Genomic DNA, 20204 nt, shown 5'->3' with positions numbered 1-20204 from the left:
AGGAATTGTAGTCGCAAGATAGACTACTTTTCTGAATCCTCTACTCTGATGACAAGATTGATGGAAATGGGTTACACTAGAAGTTTGGTAAGGAAGGCCCGTAAAAGAGCATGATTTTGCCATAGAGAGGTACTTCTAGAACCCAAATTAAGGAATGAGAATGATGAGAGGAGGCTAGTTTGTGTAACTACATTTAATACTAGGAGTACAGAAATCAAAAAGGTCATCAATAACCATTGGCATCTGGTGGCAGAAGAGACAGATCTGCCGGATCCCCTGATGCATGCCTTTCGAAAGGAAAGGAGTGTGAGAGACTACGTAGTGCATTCTATCCTACATAAGAAAAGTGGGGATTCACAGACAGCACTATGGAACCTTCCACCTTTGGCAGGCCATTATAAATGTGGATCCTGCAAGGCTTGCACTATGGTCGTGGAAACTAAGGAATGTACATATAACAACTACACACACACGCTGCAGAGTCATACTAACTGCAACACCATGGGGGTAATTTATGCCATCATTTGCCCCTGTGGATTTATGTACATAGGGCAGACTACCCAGAAGGTAAAAACCCGTATCCTGCAGCATTGCAGCAGGGTACGCTGTAAAGTACAGGGATCCCCTCTGGTTGAACACTTTATCAAATTTAACCACCACCCTGAGAGCCTCAGGTGGTGGGTAATTGAGAAAGTGACCCCAAACCCCCGTGGAGGCAATTTTTCTGAGGTTATTAGTATCTTTGATACTGTAAATAGGGGTCTGAATGAACAAGAGGAAGTAATGAGGCAAATGGCTTCAATTCCTAATGGCTGACTATCCCTATTAAATGCTTTCTATTTAGGCAGTTTGAATTCTACCTGAATGTACTTCAAACCAATATGGTTATGACCATTAGAATTCCACCCGAATGTAATAATAATCAATAGGGCCATGACACTATGTATATCTTTACATGTTTGTTTATGGATTTGTATTATTTGTTGCGAATTGTATATATATGTATTTTGTATGTGTTTGTATATATATTTGTAATAACTGTTGTTGTTTGTGTTATGTAGCGTCAGCACATATGGATGTGCCTATTTTGTACATAATGAAAGCATTCTGGCTCTCTGTAAACCAACTGTGGTAAGGATAACGATATCGAGGCAAATTTATGTTGTGGTGCAGAGCTCAGGTATCTTATGCAGCTGCTGAGATGATTTTAATTGAATTAGTTGCAGACTGCATTTATTTCGATTGTTAATCAGATTTGTTATTTTAGACATAACCTTCGGAGAACTACTTAGTATCGAGTGGTTCTTTCACCACTTAACAATGGCGTGTATCTGATCAGTAATGTTTATCCTTGCCGGTATTTTGCCCCTCCTTTACCTTTATTCGGCTTCCCTTAGAGTAGAAACACAATGGATTAAGTCCCTTGTCTATTTTTACTAGTTATTTCCCGGATGAAATAGATGCCATTGGCGACGGTTATCACGTGGTTTTAAGTCACGTGTGATGCTGGACGCGCTGACAATCTGTTGCATACCGCGAATTGGAGTGCATATCGCCTTGCCATTAATAACTTGTGCCAGTGATTCTTTCATGCAATAGAGAAACATCCATAAGGTAATTTGATTATGGAACGCTAACGTTTTTAATGCCAGATATCGTACTGGCTTTGGACTCAACCTCCGTTATGTTTGTTCCTGTGCAGGTCCTACTAACGGTGGTTCCCCTTTCAAACGAGCTTCTGTAGTCTAGGGACCAGACCCGGGTGAGTTGCACTTTTGGTATACATCCTGTGGGTTCTTATTCTGAATTCATTAGAGGCCTGTTGATTTTATTTTAACTGGCCCCCCTTATTCCTATATTTTTTAGGACGACCCCCCTTTGAGAACGATTCAAATCAACCCTTCTCATTTGGTTTTGAACGGACACACCGATCAGAGGTGAGTCTATGTCCGGTTTACTAATTGACACTCGGTTTAACAGAAATTGGACGACTGTGCCTTGGGAGATGGGTTTACAGTTTCTTCCTTTTTGTGTTATTTTCTCAGGTGGCCCGCCCAATCGAATTGGCGTGATACACCCTCATATAATTAACCTTGTGGTAATGTACCCAATACCTTTCTAATTAATTACTCAAGTAAGCCCTTCATGTTATGAGTTAATCTAATTCATTCTTAAATTACCTTCTAGGTCCTCCTCCCCCCCCTTCTTCCCGTCACCCGTTACTGTCCTGAAGAAGACCCGCAGCAGAGGTCGTGAATTTCCCATATTGCGCCAGGGTCGAAACGTCGACGATTACGCCCATTTATTTTGAGACCTAAACCATTTATTCCCTTGCCCCTTGTGTAATAATGTACATAGAATTGTATGGTTAGGCTCTGTTTTTTGTGCAACTTTAAATGTTCCTTTTGTTGTACATAATTACCTCAATCCTGTGCCTTGAGCTTTTCCTCACTTTTTCACTTGAGCACCCCTTTCTTTTTCCAGTAATCTTTTTTATGAATATGTAAATAAATTGTGATATAAATGTGTTTATTAGTTACATGTTTTTTATTGAAGTATTTGTGTTGGGCTTACTACATTCATAATGCAAGTACTATATCTCCTCTCCTTGGTTACAGATTCAATCTGATTATTTGTTTTGTGTGTAATCAGGATTCACGTTAATTGATATTTGGAGTGCTGTCTAGGACCACCATTTTTATATATACTATTACCCAGGTCCTTTGACTTATTGGGTTGACCCCATTGTTTTCAATTATTAATAAACATGTTGACAGCCTTCTTAATTTCATGCAGCAGCAAGAGAACCCCTTTGAAATGACTGAGCCTGTTCAACTACACAACTTCATGCCCAAACAATATGTGGATAACAATATAAATGCCAAAACAGTTGATGGACAGAATGCAGGTGATTTGTCATACATTCACCCCAGTACAGAGATCTGGGCTTAAACCCATCGCTTTTTGCTCCCCATGCCATTCCAGTTTTAACCCAGCCATATGCAAATCAGACTTGACCCTGCTCCCAATAGGAACAGTCCATCACGAATTGCCAGACTCGGTTCTCCCTGGACTGGTAACAAGTATCCTTGGACCAGTTTCAGGGTTTCACCCCTCATCAGCCAGGATAGCTTGACTCCAGTGGCATGGATAGCACGGGAGCCACGTCTGGGCATACCTGTCCCGCTCGAGGTGACAAATGCAAAAACAACAATTGATGGACAGAATGCAGAACAATGTCATACATTTCCCCCAGTACAGAGATCTGGGCCTAAATCCATCTTTTCTTTGCTTCCCATGCCATTCCAGATTGACCCCAGCCATATGCAAATCAGACTTGGCTCTGCGCCCAGTGGGAATAGTCCAGCCCGAACTGCCAGGCCAGGTTCTCCCTGGACTGGAAACAAGCGTCCTAGGACCAGTTTCAGGGTTTCACCCCTCATCAGTCAGAATAGCTTGACTCCAGCGGTATTGAGAGCACGGGACCCACGTCTGAGCATACCCATCCCACTTTTGGTTACAAATGCAAAAACAACAATTAATAGACAGAATGCAGAACAATGAATTTCCCATTATTGCAAGTGGAATGATTACCAATGAGGAGTTCGTGCCTGCAGAGATATATTCAAAAGATACAGTCATATTGTCTAAGAACTTAACAGAAAATTGGAGGAAGCTGACCCTCGTACTGTGCCACATGTTGAGTGGGCTATTCAAAATGGTTCCAATCGAGTCAGTCTTCTGTCCAATGACACAGATTTTATTATTGTGCTACTTAGATTTGTTGCAATGTTCATAAGCCAAGGATTGTCAGAGTTATGGATATGTTATGGAACAGGCGAGAAAAGGCATTTAATCCAGCTTCATATTCTGTATAAGAAACTTGACCCAGAGATACCCAGTGTTCTTATTAGGGCACATATGCTTACGGCTGATAACACAATGAGCAAAATTGAGACAAAACTTGGAGCTTTAACTTCTGTACCTGTGAAGTTTCTAAAAGAATTTGCTAAGACTGAAGAATGTGACTTTAAAGTTGTAGAGAAATACCATTGTGTATGTGTGAAAAAAGAGTACTGACTGTTACACATTTGAAGATCTTTGGTAGACTGAGTTTAAAAGATAGGTCCAGCTAAGTGACATTCCATCAACATCATATTCTGTGCATGGACACAATAAAAGAGCCTTATACTTGATCAGAAGATGTGTGAATGTTTTGGATCATGCATATGTAGACAAATATCTGTGTGAATTTGGTTGGTAAGAAATTGATGGGCCGCTAGATCCTACAACATTTCTAAAGCTTCTAAAGACAGAATTTACAAGTACATGAACTTGCAAAACGTGTGATACAGAAAGATGTCCCTGTCGATATGCTCTTCTCAAATGTTCAACATTCTGCAACTGTACCACATGCGATCTCCAAAACAAATAAATAAAGAGAACTATCAAAAATGTGTCTAAAACAGGAGTGATAAACATTATTTATTTTTCATATTCAGATCATAAATATTGATTTTTGTATGCATAAAAGGATTAAAAACCATTATTATTTGTTTCATTTCTATATGTCTCTTCTTCCTCTATTATTGTTTTTTCCCATATTAGACTTTGTTGGCTGTACGATGCTGGTCACTCCATAAAGTGAGGAGCACCAGCAGGGTGCATGAGCATGCAGCAATGTCGGGCCTTGCATGGCAGTGTAAATTAATACTCGGGCCCTAGAGTGATGTGATGCATTGGTCGTGGTGAACTTGGTTTCCCTGCCTGGCTGCGTCGTCACATGACCACGGGAACGCACCAACATATGTGGGTGACAATGTAAATTCCCCCCTGACACACAATGGGTGACACCCTCGGAGTGGGGCCCAATACCTTGTCAATGATGGCCGTGGCTTCCAGCTTCTCCAGCTTTTTCTCCACCTGGGGCCTCAGGTGGAATGCAATGCGTCAGTGTCGTGGGGCTACCGGTTATATTGATCGGTCAATATGCAGATTTCTTTTTTTTCCTTTTAAGCATCCAATGCCATTGAACACATCACTGAACTCTGTCAGTATTTGGGATATCTCTACTTGATGGACACCAAATGAGACAGTGACAACCCCTAGGGCCTCAGTTATGTGGCAGCCAAGCAGCATGCTGTGGCCACCTGCTCCGATGTAGATGGAGGAGTCTACAGTCTAGGACCCATGGGTTATTGGTGCTTTGACTTTGCCCAGCATAGGTAATGGGGTGTCCTTGACATACGCAAATACCCTGATTGCCGCCTTTTGGAGGGCTTGAGCTGGTTGCATGAACTTGAATGCTTCCACTGACATGGCAATGGACGCACTAGTGTCCATGATGGCTACTAGCAGGTGCAAACCCACCTGCATTTCACACCAGGGTAGTTGGCGCTGTGATTTTGCAGCTGTCCCAATGGTGAAAACAGAGTGCACCGTATGCTCTATGACCCCACCGCCATCCATGTCACTGTTTTCCTCCTGGGTTTCGGATATGGTGAAACTGTTGTGCACACTATCTGACTTTTGCCTGATCAGCAGAATTGCGCAAAGTGGTCGAACTTTCCACATCCAGCACATTGTTTGCCTTCCCTGGGGCACTCTGCTGGGTGATGGACTGGCCCCCGCAGTACCCACATGCTTGAGACAGCGTCTGGGTCTTCCTGGATTTCTCTGGGCCCTTTCAGGGTATGACAGCATTGACCGGCTCTGTTTTAACTGATCTTTGTAGTGCTGTCTCCATGTAGGAGGCACAATCTTTGGACAGTTCCTTATAGCGGCTCATGGTCAGAATGTCCAGCAGCAACTTGCCTGATTCCTGTAGGATGTGCTCTCCTAGCTTCGCTGAGGCGAAACCCTGAATGATCTGGCCCCGAATCTCCTTCCCCTCATCCACAAATCCACATGTGCTCGCCAGCTCTTTCAGTGTGATTTAAAATGTATCAATCGACTCCTCTGGGTGTTACCAAGCCTGATGGTAAATAAAGCTCTCTAGTCCTGACTGGTTATTGGCTTAAAGTAAGCACTGAGTGCTGCTATGAGTGTGGCATGCGTTTCAGGATCACTTCTGTTATTGTTTTTGAGATCTTATGGATGGTCTTGCCCCCGAAGTGGAGCAGCATGGCTCTCTTCCTTTTGTCTGCCATTTCAACGGCTTCAAAGTAGAGCTCTACCCTCTTTACCCAGTCTCTCCACCTAGGTGCTAGTGCAGGGGAAGCCCTTTCTACAACAAAAGGCTCAATAGCCAGTAGTTGGGCCATGGCGATGGCATCCACCGGGCTGCTGGGCTTTCACACCCTGGGAGGGCACTTTTCCAGGTTATGGTGGTTGACTGGAGCCACTCAGGGTGCCCAGGCTGGGTGTCTGACAGTTAGGCCTCAGCCTCAGGCACTTGAGGTACTGCTAGCTGCTAGTTCCCTATTGGTAGTGTGAAGAACTTCGCAGCTCACCTCCCCTTTTCTTATACCTCAGGGCACAAACATTATTGCGACCCACCTTTAGAGAGCACAGAGGCTGTCAAGGCGCCATGTGGGGCCATTTACCATGTGGAGGGATAGCAGGCATTGCTACTTTGGGAGCATGAAGAATTATGTGTCCTCTCCTTTTACCAGCCTGTGCATGCCGAAGGTTGGGCGAGGTAGTAGGAGCAGTTCCTCCCCGCCTGTAGGGCCCAATGCACAAGAGCACACATATAGCTTGAGCACCGCTCACCATACGCAGACCACATGCCTGGAACAAATGCTTGATTGTCGTTGGATGTATTGATGACCACTGGGGGCTGAGCACAACCTCGTCGCTAGTGTGATGCTGGTCGCTCTGTGTTGTGAGATGTGTCAGTAGGGTACATGAGCTTACAGCAATGTTGGGCCTTGCACAACAGTATAAAATAACATTTGGGCCCCAGAGTGATGTGATGCATCGGTCGTAGTGCAGGCGGTCTACCTGAGCCTATCTGGCCATGCCATAATTTATTAACCACCGCCCACATGACCGCAGGACCACAAAAACACACCTGCATTGCGGGTGACACCATAAGTTTCCCCCTGATATGTGGGTGTGCCCCACTGACAAGTTTATCAGTTACCGCACTGCACCGTTTCACAACCATAGCCTCTTACATAATAAAATCATTCTTACACTATTTGACTATTGGGTTCAATGCTGATAGATGGATTGATTGCCTACAATAGATGGATTGCATGGGAGCATCCGGGAACTTGCCTGTTGCCGCTGGGTGACCGGGTGGAGGACTGCTGACCATTTTGAACCTCTGGGATCGCCGCCTGCCTGCCGCCTGTCTGCCTGCCTCCCGCTGCCCGCTCCCACTACTATCAGGGGACGCGCTGGCCGTGCGTGGAGTGCAGGCTAGGGAAACTACAAGCCCCAGCAGCCCAGAGAACCACGTGATCAATCATAGCGCCAAGAGGCGCATAAAACTACCGTCAGCCCTGCTGAGCGGGGGGAGCATCCGGGAACTTGCCTGTTGCCGCTGGGTGACCGGGTGGAGGACTGCTGACCATTTTGAACCTCTGGGATCGCCGCCTGCCTGCCGCCTGTCTGCCTGCCTCCCGCTGCCCGCTCCTACTACCATCAGGGGACGCGCTGGCCGTGCGTGGAGTGCAGGCTAGGGAAACTACAAGCCCCAGCACCCCAGAGAACCACATGATCAATCATAGCGCCAGGAGGCGCATAAAACTACCGTCAGCCCTGCTGAGCGGGGGGGGGGAGCATCCGGGAACTTGCCTGTTGCCGCTGGGTGACCGGGTGGAGGACTGCTGACCATTTTGAACCTCTGGGATCACCGCCTGCCTGCCGCCTGTCTGCCTGCCTCCCGCTGCCCGCTCCCACTACCATCAGGGGACGCGCTGGCCGTGCGTGGAGTGCAGGCTAGGGAAACTACAAGCCCCAGCAGCCCAGAGAACCACATGATCAATCATAGCGCCAGGAGGCACATAAAACTACCGTCAGCCCTGCTGAGCGGGGGGAGCATCCGGGAACTTGCCTGTTGCCGCTGGGTGACCGGGTGGAGGACTGCTGACCATTATGAACCTCTGGGATCGCCGCCTGCCTGCCGCCTGTCTGCCTGCCTCCCGCTGCCCGCTTCCACTACCATCAGGGGATGCGCTGGCCATGCGTGGAGTGCAGGCTAGGGAAACTACAAGCCCCAGCAGCCCAGAGAACCAAGTGATCAATCATAGCGGCAGGAGGCGCATAAAACTACCGTCAGCCCTCCCTCGCGGGACGCCGGGCTAAGCCCGGGCAAAGGGCGGGCCCTCTGTGGCCCTCAGAGGCCCGAGAAGGACGGACGGGCCACCCCCCTTGGCTCCTCCTTAATAAGGTATAGTGAGACTTTATACCTACATTTCTGCATTTACTGCAGAGTCACCAGGACTTCCATTGACTTTTTCCATGTGTCATAAGGGGGCTCTCAATCCTTGCACTCTCCCAAGTGATTCTAGTAGTGGGAGGTTAGATTGCTATGCAGAAAGGAAAGATAGGGCATTATTACCCGTTCTTCATGATTTGGAAGACCTAGAAACTCGTTTGCCCTCTCACAACGTAGCCTGCAAACATCCCGAGGCGCAGCTACTCGACACAGCATTAAGTTTGTCCTGGTTGGAGGAATTGAACGCCCTTTGTCACATTCAATATGCACCAGTTGAGACCATATCAGACCCACCCCAAGCCCTATCCAGTCCATCACTTCCCACACATCTGCTGTCTAACTCGTTATTGAACGCAAATGATAACATTCTGGTTGCCCCACTCTTATCCCCGTTAGTAAAAGTAAACATTAAACAACTAGGGCACCCCAAATCTCCCATGGTCACAAGAAAGCGCCCCGGGGATAACAGCATGGGGAGGGAAGCTAAACTGCTTAAGTCTTGTACAAGTTCCTTACCGTCCTTCAGCACGCCACCTACAGTTTCCCAGGCCTGTGATAGTATTGAATCCTTTGCACCTCCCCAACAGGCAGCCCTTCTGGCCCTGATTGAGCGAATGGTCACCTCTCTACTATCCCCCTTGACTACAAGAATCAACTCCTTAGGGGATAGGTTAAGCGATATCGAGACCTTATTTAGGGCATCGCCTTAACCTAATAAGAACCTTACAGGATTGAGCCAACCACAGCCCTTATCAACTACCGTGGTTTCCAAGCTAGCCCCTCAAAGAAGTAGCATCCCTCCTAACAGACCCACGGTCCCACAGAACCGCCCATGTATCTCCTCGTCATCCGTCACCGAGCCCATTACCACCAACAGTATCATCGCTGATGCAGGGGTGCCAAATGTTCCCCCACCATATGAGGAGAAAACTAGTACCAACCTAGATTACACTAAACATATACATCTGCCCCCAATGGTCGCCCCCTTTGTTTGTGTCCTCACTGGTGTTTTACCAATTGCAAAGGGAAAAACCGAGAGACCGGAGGATCTAAAACACAAGGTCATCTATTGGCTGTCTAGGAATCGACCCTTGCCAGCGAACATTGATGGTGCCATTCGAAGTGTTAGAAGGGTGGGATGGCTCGCCCCCTTCCTAAGGCCCTCCCAGGCGACCTGGTGTTAGTTAGATTCTGGAGCGATCGGGTGGTGCCTTATTTACAAACTTGGATTCCACAATTAGGGGATGGCCCGATCTCTGTCTGGGGACTCCATGATTTCTACCCTAGGTTCCGCAACCCTCGGCCCTTAAAGACAAGACCAGAGAGAAAACACTACTTTCCAGAAAGAACTAACTTAGAGAATAATTATCGGCCGGATCGGAGTGTGTATGTACAGAATGTCTCTAACATCCCCATCCCAAATTATTTCTTATGAAGTATCTTTTAGTAGTGATATCCTGTGTTTAGTAAATCATTTGAATTGATTTAATTATGTCTTAAATTCATCATCAACTATTGTAATGAAATGGTTTTTATAACGTGTATATAATGAATGTTGCTTTTATGATTAATGATGTATTGTGTATTATGTAATTCATGTATTATGTTGGTTTCAATGTTATATCGTGTTTTATTCTGTGTGGTCTTTTATGGTTTATTAGCCGAAATAAAGACTTATGAAACTGGAATAGATGGATTTCTTGATACCATGGCAAGTGCCCGGCACATTATCTCTTGAAATCACCGCATATACTATTTCTTACCACAAGAAAGAATTCACTTTCACTCTAATCCAAGATGGTGCCTCCCCCTTACCCATACGTTTTGTAGTTAGTCCTCTTTCTGCTCCAATCACATGAGCTTTATTAATATCATATATGGCATTTGTGTTACATGCTTAAAGACATGAAGACCAGCTGATATAGACACATTTCTGATACTATTCCAGTTGTAAGTACACAGCCCATCATCCAGTGGTCTTTCATTTGTGGTACTTGATATCTTGCTTATATCATGGGGTCTTTAATGTAGGTCCTTAATTTAATATTTTTTGGCCTAACATCACACATAGATACTGTAATTATCAGAGGATGTGCTGGAATATTATTTTCACCATCATGAGAGGATGATTGCCACTGACGGCATCTCCTGAAATTAGAACTTTTGATGTGTATATATCATATAGACAGTTTGCACCTAATGAGAAGTTACTAACTTAGCATGCCTGTCACCGCTGCAGCAACCACCATTTATGGATCTGCACATGATATGGGGACACATTTTTCCTAAGGCAGGGTGCACTATATAACATGTGTGGTCCTTTCTGCTTCAGCAGATTTGACCCTACGATATCTAAGTCCAGTCTTGGACATTGTAAGTGAACAGGGAAACCATAGAGAGTACATGGGCCAGACACTCGTCATTACGAGTTTCCCAGTACCATGATAGTCATTTCACTGCACCCAGGGATGTTTGGTACCAAACATCTCATCTTAATAAATCCCCATTTATGCAAGTGTTGGATTTATTAATAAATGCACAATAAGAACCCCTTCGGGGCGCCCGCTGATAACCTGACTACTCTTGGCCAGCCTGCCAATAGCATACATGTTTCTGACCTCTTGAGGTGAGAGCCTGCACTCTCAGAGGCCAGAAACAATGCCTCATTTGGGCGGTGGTCCTTCATAACTCCTTCAGGCTGGAATGGCATTCCAAGAAGGGAAGCTTCAAAGGCGATGCCGCCTTTGAAATGGAACCCAGGCATCTCCAGATAGTGGAGAATGCCACACCCCCACCCCTGTCCTGCTCCACATTTGCCAGGAGGAAAGGCGGGAAAATTTGTTCAATTAGGAGGTGGGCCCACATTCAGCCAGCACCACCCCTAAGGTGGGGCGGGTGATAGGGACCCCACTTTTCAGTTTACTCCCATCTTCTTTGAGCTGGAAGTAGCCAATTAGGGTAAGGGTTGTGCCCACTCCTCAAAGGAAATGGTCTCATTGAGAGTGTAGACACCCTAAAGGTAGGTCGCTTAGTGGCTACTACCTGTCTCCCCTGTAACACCCCTAAATTTAGTATATAAGTGGCACCCCTGGACCCTGAACTTTAGATTCAACTGACCTAAGAAGAAAACGGAAAAGAAAAACTGCTGACCTGGGAACAGAGAACCTGCTGCTGAAGTTTTGGTGCAAAACCCTGTCTGCTGTTTCCAATAACTTGATCATTGTGGTGTGCTGTCTCACCCTGCTGCTGTGAGGCCTCCAAGACCTCGAAGCACCCTCAGCCCTTCGCCAATCACCAAAGAACTCCCTTGCAGTAGAGGAACTACTCCCCTCTAGCCAAAGGCACCTGCCCAACTGGCGCCTAAACGAAGAGTCCAATCCGGACTCTTACTGCCCACGAAGCAAGCACTCATTGAGGAACATCACGACCCCTGAGACCTACTCTAGGAGTAGCTCAGTTTTCCCGAAATTGTCCCTATGACCTGCCTGCCCATGACAGCGAAGACCACCTCGACGCACAGAGCCTGGCTGTCCCATCTGTTCTGCACCCAGCCTGGATATCGATGAACCCCCATGGTCCTGAAGCCCTTGGGACCCAATCCTTTGTTTGGGGTTTCATGGACTTGCCTGTAAGTCCCCTTGTGCAACCTGTTTTGAGGTGGCCCCCTTCTTCATGGCACACCAGCTACCAACGACTTCAGCACCCTGCTCCCGGGCGTATCCGGAAGTCCCCTTGTGCAACCTGTTTTGAGGTGGCCCCTTTCTTCGTGGCACACCAACCATCAACGACTTCAGCACCCTGCTCCCGTGCGTATCCGGGTCGCTCTAGATGATCTGACAGGTGGAACATTGGACCTTGACCTGCTGCCACCCTAAACATCGAAGGGGAACCCCTAGAATCAACTGTACAATTTTCTATGCATTTTTGTTTTTCTCCACAGTTTCATTGTGTGTAATTGCCACATAACAGTGATTTTTTTCCGGACCTTGAAAAATCATAATTAAAAAAGTACTTACCTGTGAACAACGTTCTTGGTCTTAAAACTAATATAAAACTCTGTGTTATTTTTTTTTAATTGGTCTCAGATTTATTCTTGAGTGTGAGTCTCATTTATTGCGTCTGCGAGTACAACAAATGGTTAGCACTAGCCTCTGATAAGCCTAACTCTTCGCCCACACTACAGCAAATAAAGTGTCAGTATTATCTCCTTTTGCCTCTGTATACCAATCTGGGTTTCTCTGGACTCTCTGCACAGTGTAGTTCATTTTAGTGCACTATATAGAGAGCCTCTTTCATAGTTAAGGTGTGCTGACGACCACAATTAAAATAGATTGTGAGTACCTATAACAAGCACAAGCTGCACTCAGCTATGGATAAGATTAGGGACAGTTAGCATTATACTCTGTTATCATTTTTATTAAAGGAAAAGCAGTACTGTTTTAACTGATATCCTTGGAGTTGCCCTTTATAAAATGTATCTGTCAACGTGTGATGGGGAGAAATGGCTTAATTCCCACATTATCGGATCTTCTAGCTGTCAATTGTTCATTATTAAATGCTTTGGTATAGCTGGGAGCTATCCACTGACTTGTAGAGAGACATGATCGGTAACACTTGCCACATCCTAGTGCTTTGTAGGGGAAATGCTCCAGGTGACTATGTTCCATCACCAAAGGGATCTTTGCAGTCATGGGGAAAGTTGATGGAGGATCTAGAAGGGAAGGGAAGTATTACTCAATAAATATCTTTATGGACGGCCCATGCACTCATTGAAGTTAACACACGTGCCTCACGTTACATCTCCACAGCAACCAATAAATAAATAAACAAGTCAAGAGGAGAATGGTGTCTCACGTCATTTTCGCCGTTCTCCGAAGGACTACTAGAACATCGAAGAGTCGAGGCAGCCACATCAGGAAAGAAGAGCGCCCTTAACCTCACAAAAAGAACAAGCATTTACAATGCAACGGTTTCGCCTTTGTAAAAGTTTGAGCTATTGGCATTGTAAATGACAAATTTTGTATTTATGTGTTGGTTTTGAAAGCAGATAAATAAATGGCATTGTCATTTACAATGCCAATAGCTTAATCTCTCACAAATGCGAGACCTATTGCATTTGCACACACACACACAGCACAAACACACACACAGAGCCACACACAGACAGAGCCACACACACAGACAGAGCCACACACACAGACAGAGCAACACACACAGACAGAGCAACACACACAGACAGAGCAACACACACAGACAGACATTTTATGTGCCCAGACACCAACTGGTGGATAATATATTGTAAATAGAAGCTTTGTTGTTTCTCACAGTTTTTCACGACACACATTGGCTTTAACCCACAACGTACTATGTAACATGCCTTTATAAACCCACATCGGGTGGGTTCAAGACTGTATCTTGTTACACATAGACTACTACTTGTACTTCAAACTTTATTGGTTTGTAAATGGCCCACAACATAATTTTCAACATGCACAACCACACCTGTCTCCAGTTATTCACCTATTTCCATTCTATACACCCACACATGTACACACAGTAACTCAATGTTGAATGTGGTGTAGTGGCTTACCTGTCAACTTTTGCCCCAGGCGAAATAGGGGCAAATAATGACACTTGACCAAAACCTTGTTGCTAGGTGATGTAGGTGAATTAACTCATCTCTCTTTGCTTCAGCCCAAAACCAAAAGTGCTTAGAATTAGGTTAATTGCATGTATGATGCACTACATAAATAAATGCGTATCAGGACAAATAACTTCAATGGTGATCTCTCACCGAGTTCTATGCCCACAATATCTACACTGATTGGCGGGGCAAGACAGAATCTGTATCCTTCATCGTTTGCTTTTACACAATGAATGTCACTTTAAGGAAGCAGTAGCGCCGCCATACACTCTGCACCCAGGATAAATGGAGGCACCGAACCAGAGAATGGCAGGTAGTCTTGCACAGTCGGGAAGCAGAACTTGCGCGAGCCTCTTTTGTGAGCTGACTGGCTAGTCCGATCGGAATCTATACTTAATAACCCAAAACAACAAATGCTGTCTCATAAGCACTTGCAGCCTTACCTAAACAGCCACTATCTATTACTGGTCATAGGACGACTGGGAGAAACATTTACTGCTGACAACTCTCCCACTGCTGTACTTGCTTAATTTGAGTAAGTGGTAGCAGGTGCGCCTACCGACGTTCATTTTAGGGGAGCGGCACACGAACGGGAAAAACGGAGGAAGAAAAAGACAGAAAAAAGTCACCAAGGAAAAAAAGTAGGGACCTGCAAGAGTAAGATAAGGGGCCATGGAGTGTCTGGCATTGTATGAAAGAGGTACTAGCCTTGGTATTCGGTGCACAGGTATTTAATATCACTGCTGTGGCTTCTGAGCTGCGCTTTAAAGAAATTAAACACTGCCCAGAGTAATATACACCAATGCGTCATTATGTTATGTGTAACACCTCAAACAGGTGCTTTTTAGAATTTGTAGCTTTGCCTTTACATTGTGAGCTTTAAAAAAAAAAAAAGATTTTTAACTGCAGTGCATGTCCACATTTGCTAGTGAAAAATGCAAACTGCAGGTTTTAGCAAAACACAAAGCTTTGCCAAAAGAACACACTTAAGACCTCTGGCCGGTTACACCTTGCACTGTTTATCACAGCAACTGTTAACGAGAAATGCACAAGTAGCTTTCCCAGTTAAAATCGTCCATAATTATAAAATTGCTATTTACAAAGTCTCAGCCTTTTACACACACTTGTAACCCTGGGTCTGAGGCCACATAACTATACCCGAACTCTTAACTCTGGGGAGTGTGTATAAATGCCTGTCATAACGCCAGCGGTCCTGACCTGTCTCTTGGGGACATGTCTCTTCTAAGTGAGGCACTGTCGCTCCTGTGAGTGCAGAGTGCGCACGCCTGTGAGGCGCGAGCAGTGACATAGATAGATGCTCAAACTCAAAAACGCATGCCTTTCAACCCTGTCAACGCATAGCCACCGAGGAACTGTTTCTACCAGCAAAAGCAGGCATGGGGCACAAAATGCCGGCGAGGCAGCTTCAGCTGTGGCACCTTTGAACCTCTCACCCCTCCCCCACCAGTCGCAGCGTCCCTTCCGACCCCCCACTGCTTTCTCTGTGGATGTAAAAGTGGCTGGGGCCAGTGTCTTGACAGATGACGGGATAACGCCGCGGTGCTCACTGATAACCAGGCGTGAGGCGGCCAGCCCGCGGGCATCACTGCAACTGGTAGAAAGTGGGTCTGCGGGGGACCTGCCGTCTTGACAGAATGTATGCTAGATCTGCATGTAAAAAGTAAATTGTGTGACGGTTGCCCATTGGGAGGTCGCAGAGCGGAGAGAGGTGGTGACTCGATCAAGGGCGTAGGTATGGTGGTGCAGAACGTGTAGTGGTACCAGGGCCAGAAAGGCCCAGTGAACCCTGATTACAGCTGAATTTGACTTCTCAAGGAAGCAGTTCGGGGCTTATTCCCATTACATGCAAAGGGGTCATGGCACCGCATCTATGCCACCGAACTGGAGGGGAAGTCTAAGAAAGCTGCGACACATGCGGAACGGTGATGCAGCGAGTCGTGGTATCTGGTGACACAGCAGCAGAGCCTGGCAGGCAGCCTCGTTTCCCGCAGTGGAGCAGCACTGCAGTGCACCCTACACCCCGTCCTCGGCGGCGCTCTCAAAACCAACTCTTGTCTGGAGGCGCGTCCTGCCCTCAGCCCTCAAGCTCTGCCGTGCCTGTGGCACGGGGTGGGTGCACCACGGGAGATGGGGCATCGAGGAGCTAAAAAATGACATGACCCCGAAAGGGTCGCAGATTGTTCTCTGGGCTCAGGAGTGGTCACTGGGGATTCAGGTAAATGGCTGATGTGGGGAGTGGGCACACTTGTGCCTGTGATCATCACACAGTTCGAAAAATGGTGCAGTGTCAGTGTATGTTTGCGCACTGTGGGCGGTCTCAGATCCACGTTGTGTTTCCAATAAAGTGACACCCGAATTATTCCCCCCCCCCTTCCATACAAAGTGAAGGAGCCCTCCATGGATCCCTGGCTGTAAAACACAAAGACCCCCACTCGTAACCCCAGGCTGCAATCATCAGATCCCCTCAACTATCCTCCTGCAGGGACCGACCCACTCTCGCACAGTGCCCGCCACAGAGGGCACCTCACGCACCACACACCCACCCCGCGGTCTTACCTTGTGCGGGGCTTTCAGCAGCCGGTGCACCCCTGCCACCTGGTTGACGAGCGCGATGTCCTCCCGGAAGGTGTAGAGCGGTGGCCAGGTGGGCTCGGGAAAGTTGGTGTTGAAAGGATCGGTGTCATCTAAGAACTGGACCCGGCACACAAGCGTAGCCATGATTCATCCATGCAATAAGGAGAAGGTAGGAAAACCAGCAGCACAAAAACCCCAGTCTTAAAAACAAAAGGCGAACAAAAGCGACGAGAACAAAACTTGGATGGGGCAGCAGAGACGATGACCGGCAACGATTACCGAAAAAAAATCTACAAAACACAACTATCTGCAGGGATTCCGGCAGCTGCAGATGATGCGGAGCCTGCCCGGGCGCTCAGAAACAGGTCGTAGTTTTGATTTGGTAGTGAAAAAGCGTCACTCCAAGAGTCACATATTTGAAAGCAGAATGTCACTCATACGCCATCTGAAACGATAGAAATGACACACAATCAATCTGAAAACTTGGCCGCTATGGTAATTATAGGATTGGGGCGCTCGGCACTTCTGCATGACATGCACGAATGTACTTTCCACAAACCATGAATGCCGACGGGTAAACGCCCTCTAGCTAGTACTAACGCATGCATTCTATGAACATTCTTTTATCCGCATGGCATAACGGTTAGAATTGCAGATATGCCCCTTTTTCTTGTCACAAGTTATCGCACAGGGCAGAGGAAGGGAACAAAACAACTGAACGCAACACACTGCATTCGAAGTACAGAGCGGATGACTCATACGACTGTCAGGGCCTAAATCAGAGTAGAGACATACTGATTTGGCTTTACTGACGAGCCTAACTACCACCACCATCAGTCTCAGAGTACCTGCTGGCCTGAGTGCAGAATCCCTCAGAAGGGCATGCTCGTGGGGCCCAGGCTGCCTTTCAGTACAAACAGAACAGCACGCAGAAAAAAAACGTAAAAACGTATCTTAAACACGCATGCCACCCAACACCGCCCACTGACGGGAAATGTAGTGCACTAAACTACATTACAATGAGTCTGCTTAATGGGCCTCACAGCCAATAATCAACTGGCAAGAGCTCTCTCAACCAATCCAACGTGAGGACGTATTTTTTTGCATTCTCACCGCCAATTAACATCTGAGAGGATATTCCCAACAACCAATCCTATGATAAGAGGTGCGTCAATTTATGACGCGACATCAGACTTCCCAACCAGTGATCGTCACGGGACTAAACGACATCCGTAAACAGTAACAACGGACAACTAGTTTCAGGCTCTTCAATGAAGTACTCAGTAGACGATTACAGTAACCAGGAATAGAAGTAGGTCGGCATGTGACAGTTTATCGCTCCTGTTCTGGATAGCCACCGAGCCAGTACGGAGTTCAGGATGGGGCAGAGAAGAACAACGTTTCTGAGCCCAGTGTCACTGCTGCTCTGGACCTTCTATGGTAGGAGACTGTTCACTAGTACACACACGAACAAGCTGTCATCACAGCTGCGTACCATAACATGATAACCCCCACCTCGGTGCGCATTACGCAGAATAAGACAACACGGACAACAACGGGACGGCAAGAGGGAGGGTGTGGGGGGCGGGACTCATCGAACACAGACAGTGGGCGGGTGGGAGGGAGGAGGCACGGACAGTGGGCAGGCAGGTGGGAGAAGGCACGGACAACGGGACGGCGAGGGGGAGGGTGGGGGCGGGGCTTAAAAAAAGACACGGGAACGCCCCCGAATCGCGTCCTGACGGGGGAAAGAGTGACGGACAACAATGTCTTCCAATGGCTAGCCTCCATTTATGGAGCTAGCCAATGGAAGACAGAGGCGGAACCAAAGCCCCATATCTAGGACATAAGATTTCGCCGTAAGCGGAGCAACTGCTACGCATTTGCTACGGCCAAGGCGAGACCTAAAAACAAGGTACGAGCGGGAGACACTCCCTGCACTTTTGACAGTTACATATACACTGCCTGTAAAATACTCGCATGGGTTATAGCAGCGATAATTTCCAGACACTTTTCCATGGAGAGAGGAGCACGAGCCCCCGCCTGAAAAACGATAGACAAATGACCTTGATAAAAACGTGTGGTGGGCTCATGCGTGCATTCCGCGCATAGAGAGGCATGCGACAACCGAACATGCATGCCCTATAAAAATCACGCCTGAGAATCAGTAGAGATAGCCTACAGAAACGTCTTCATGGAGAGAGGAGCACGAGCCCTCACCAGTAAAACTATAGATAAATGACCTCGACAATAACGTGCTGTGGGATTTTGTGGGCGCTTCATGTTTAATTACATAACGCAACGGAATGGCACAACAAAATAACAATAATAACTTTATTCACAAGAACTACAATGACATGGTGTATTTATAAGAACCACTAAAACATGGTTATTTTCTATTAGGAAGTGCAAGGTCTAACAGAAGCACAAACCTTGGAAGTACAAACACCTTCCAGAACAGAAACACTGGAATTACAGAACCCATAGGAGCCCAGTAGGTCCCTTGAACTTTAGACTACCGTTTGACCAGCTCTGTAAGTCATTAGATCAATGGAATTGATTCTATCCTTTCGCTCCAAACAGGCAGGAAACAGTTGATTGAGTGCATTGCAGCGTCAATTTGGTACGTGAGTACACAACTCGATAGAAAAAGCACACACTAAAACAAACAATTTCGTTACCCCTATCAGAAATAAAGTACAGCCCTGAAGAGGACGTTTATGACATGGATTGTGTGGTCCCACTTATATAAGATCGAAACACGTCGGCATTGAATAGATAGAAGCTCGGAGCAAGCTAGGATAAGGAAATACTGACCCCGTTTGGGCAGCCAAGTGGAAACCTTCATGTTCCCTCATAACATCTTGTGTAATTAATCTCCGACCCTATACAAGACCTTGAGACTAGGACATTCTGAGGACCTAGGCATATTTGGTCCCAGCAAACAAATATTTCTGTTTTTTAACAGTATAGGACTTCAAAAGCAAATTGTAAATTTAGTTTGTGTGAAAAAAACGTTAGTGAAATATAGATGTCTAGTGAGTCTTGTCAAATATCGTGTAAATATTTCTGTCCAATTATTTTTGGGTGTGTTTAAATGTTATATCCATGTATAAGTTGTACATATAAGTGTATTTGTATATAAATGTTTTCATGTGTTAATATGAGAAAAAGAGACGTGTAAATGTATCTGATGTAAGAAACGCCAAACACAACAAAAAAAACGATTGAAGTAAATAACATAAAGAATTTGTTGCCCTAAGTCAATAAATAGGACTTTTGAGGCCAAAAAGAAATAGTGTGATCTATGGTATTTAGTGATATTTCTGTTTATGAATTTATTGGCAACCTACATAAAGGCTCCACATTTTTCTACTACCTATCGCTCCCTGCCGTACCTCTACCTCATGTATTTTGTATTATTGCCTGCCCTTTGCTCTTAGGCTTTCATTGTGGGTGGCCTGATATTTTGTTACAGTAAAACTGCCTGGTAAAACACAGCTGCTGAAGGTTGTGAGATTTCCTTGCTGCCTTTTTTACTTCCCCTCTCTTGAGTTTTCCAGCTTGCCGTGAGAG

General features: G+C 46.2%; 1 protein-coding gene across 1 annotated transcript in view; it reads right to left on the bottom strand.

Annotated features, from left to right (window-relative positions):
• Positions 1-20204, bottom strand: part of LOC144824950 (otoancorin-like) — a 559576-nt gene that overhangs the window by 337268 nt on the left and 202104 nt on the right. The gene's annotated exons all lie outside the window — the stretch shown is intronic.

Source organism: Lissotriton helveticus, chromosome 3_1 (assembly GCF_964261635.1).
Source record: "Lissotriton helveticus chromosome 3_1, aLisHel1.1, whole genome shotgun sequence".
In the NCBI taxonomy this organism is placed as follows: Eukaryota; Metazoa; Chordata; class Amphibia; order Caudata; family Salamandridae; genus Lissotriton; species Lissotriton helveticus.
The sequence above is the reverse complement of the archived record's forward strand: the minus strand, read 5'-3'. Positions and strand labels throughout refer to the sequence as shown.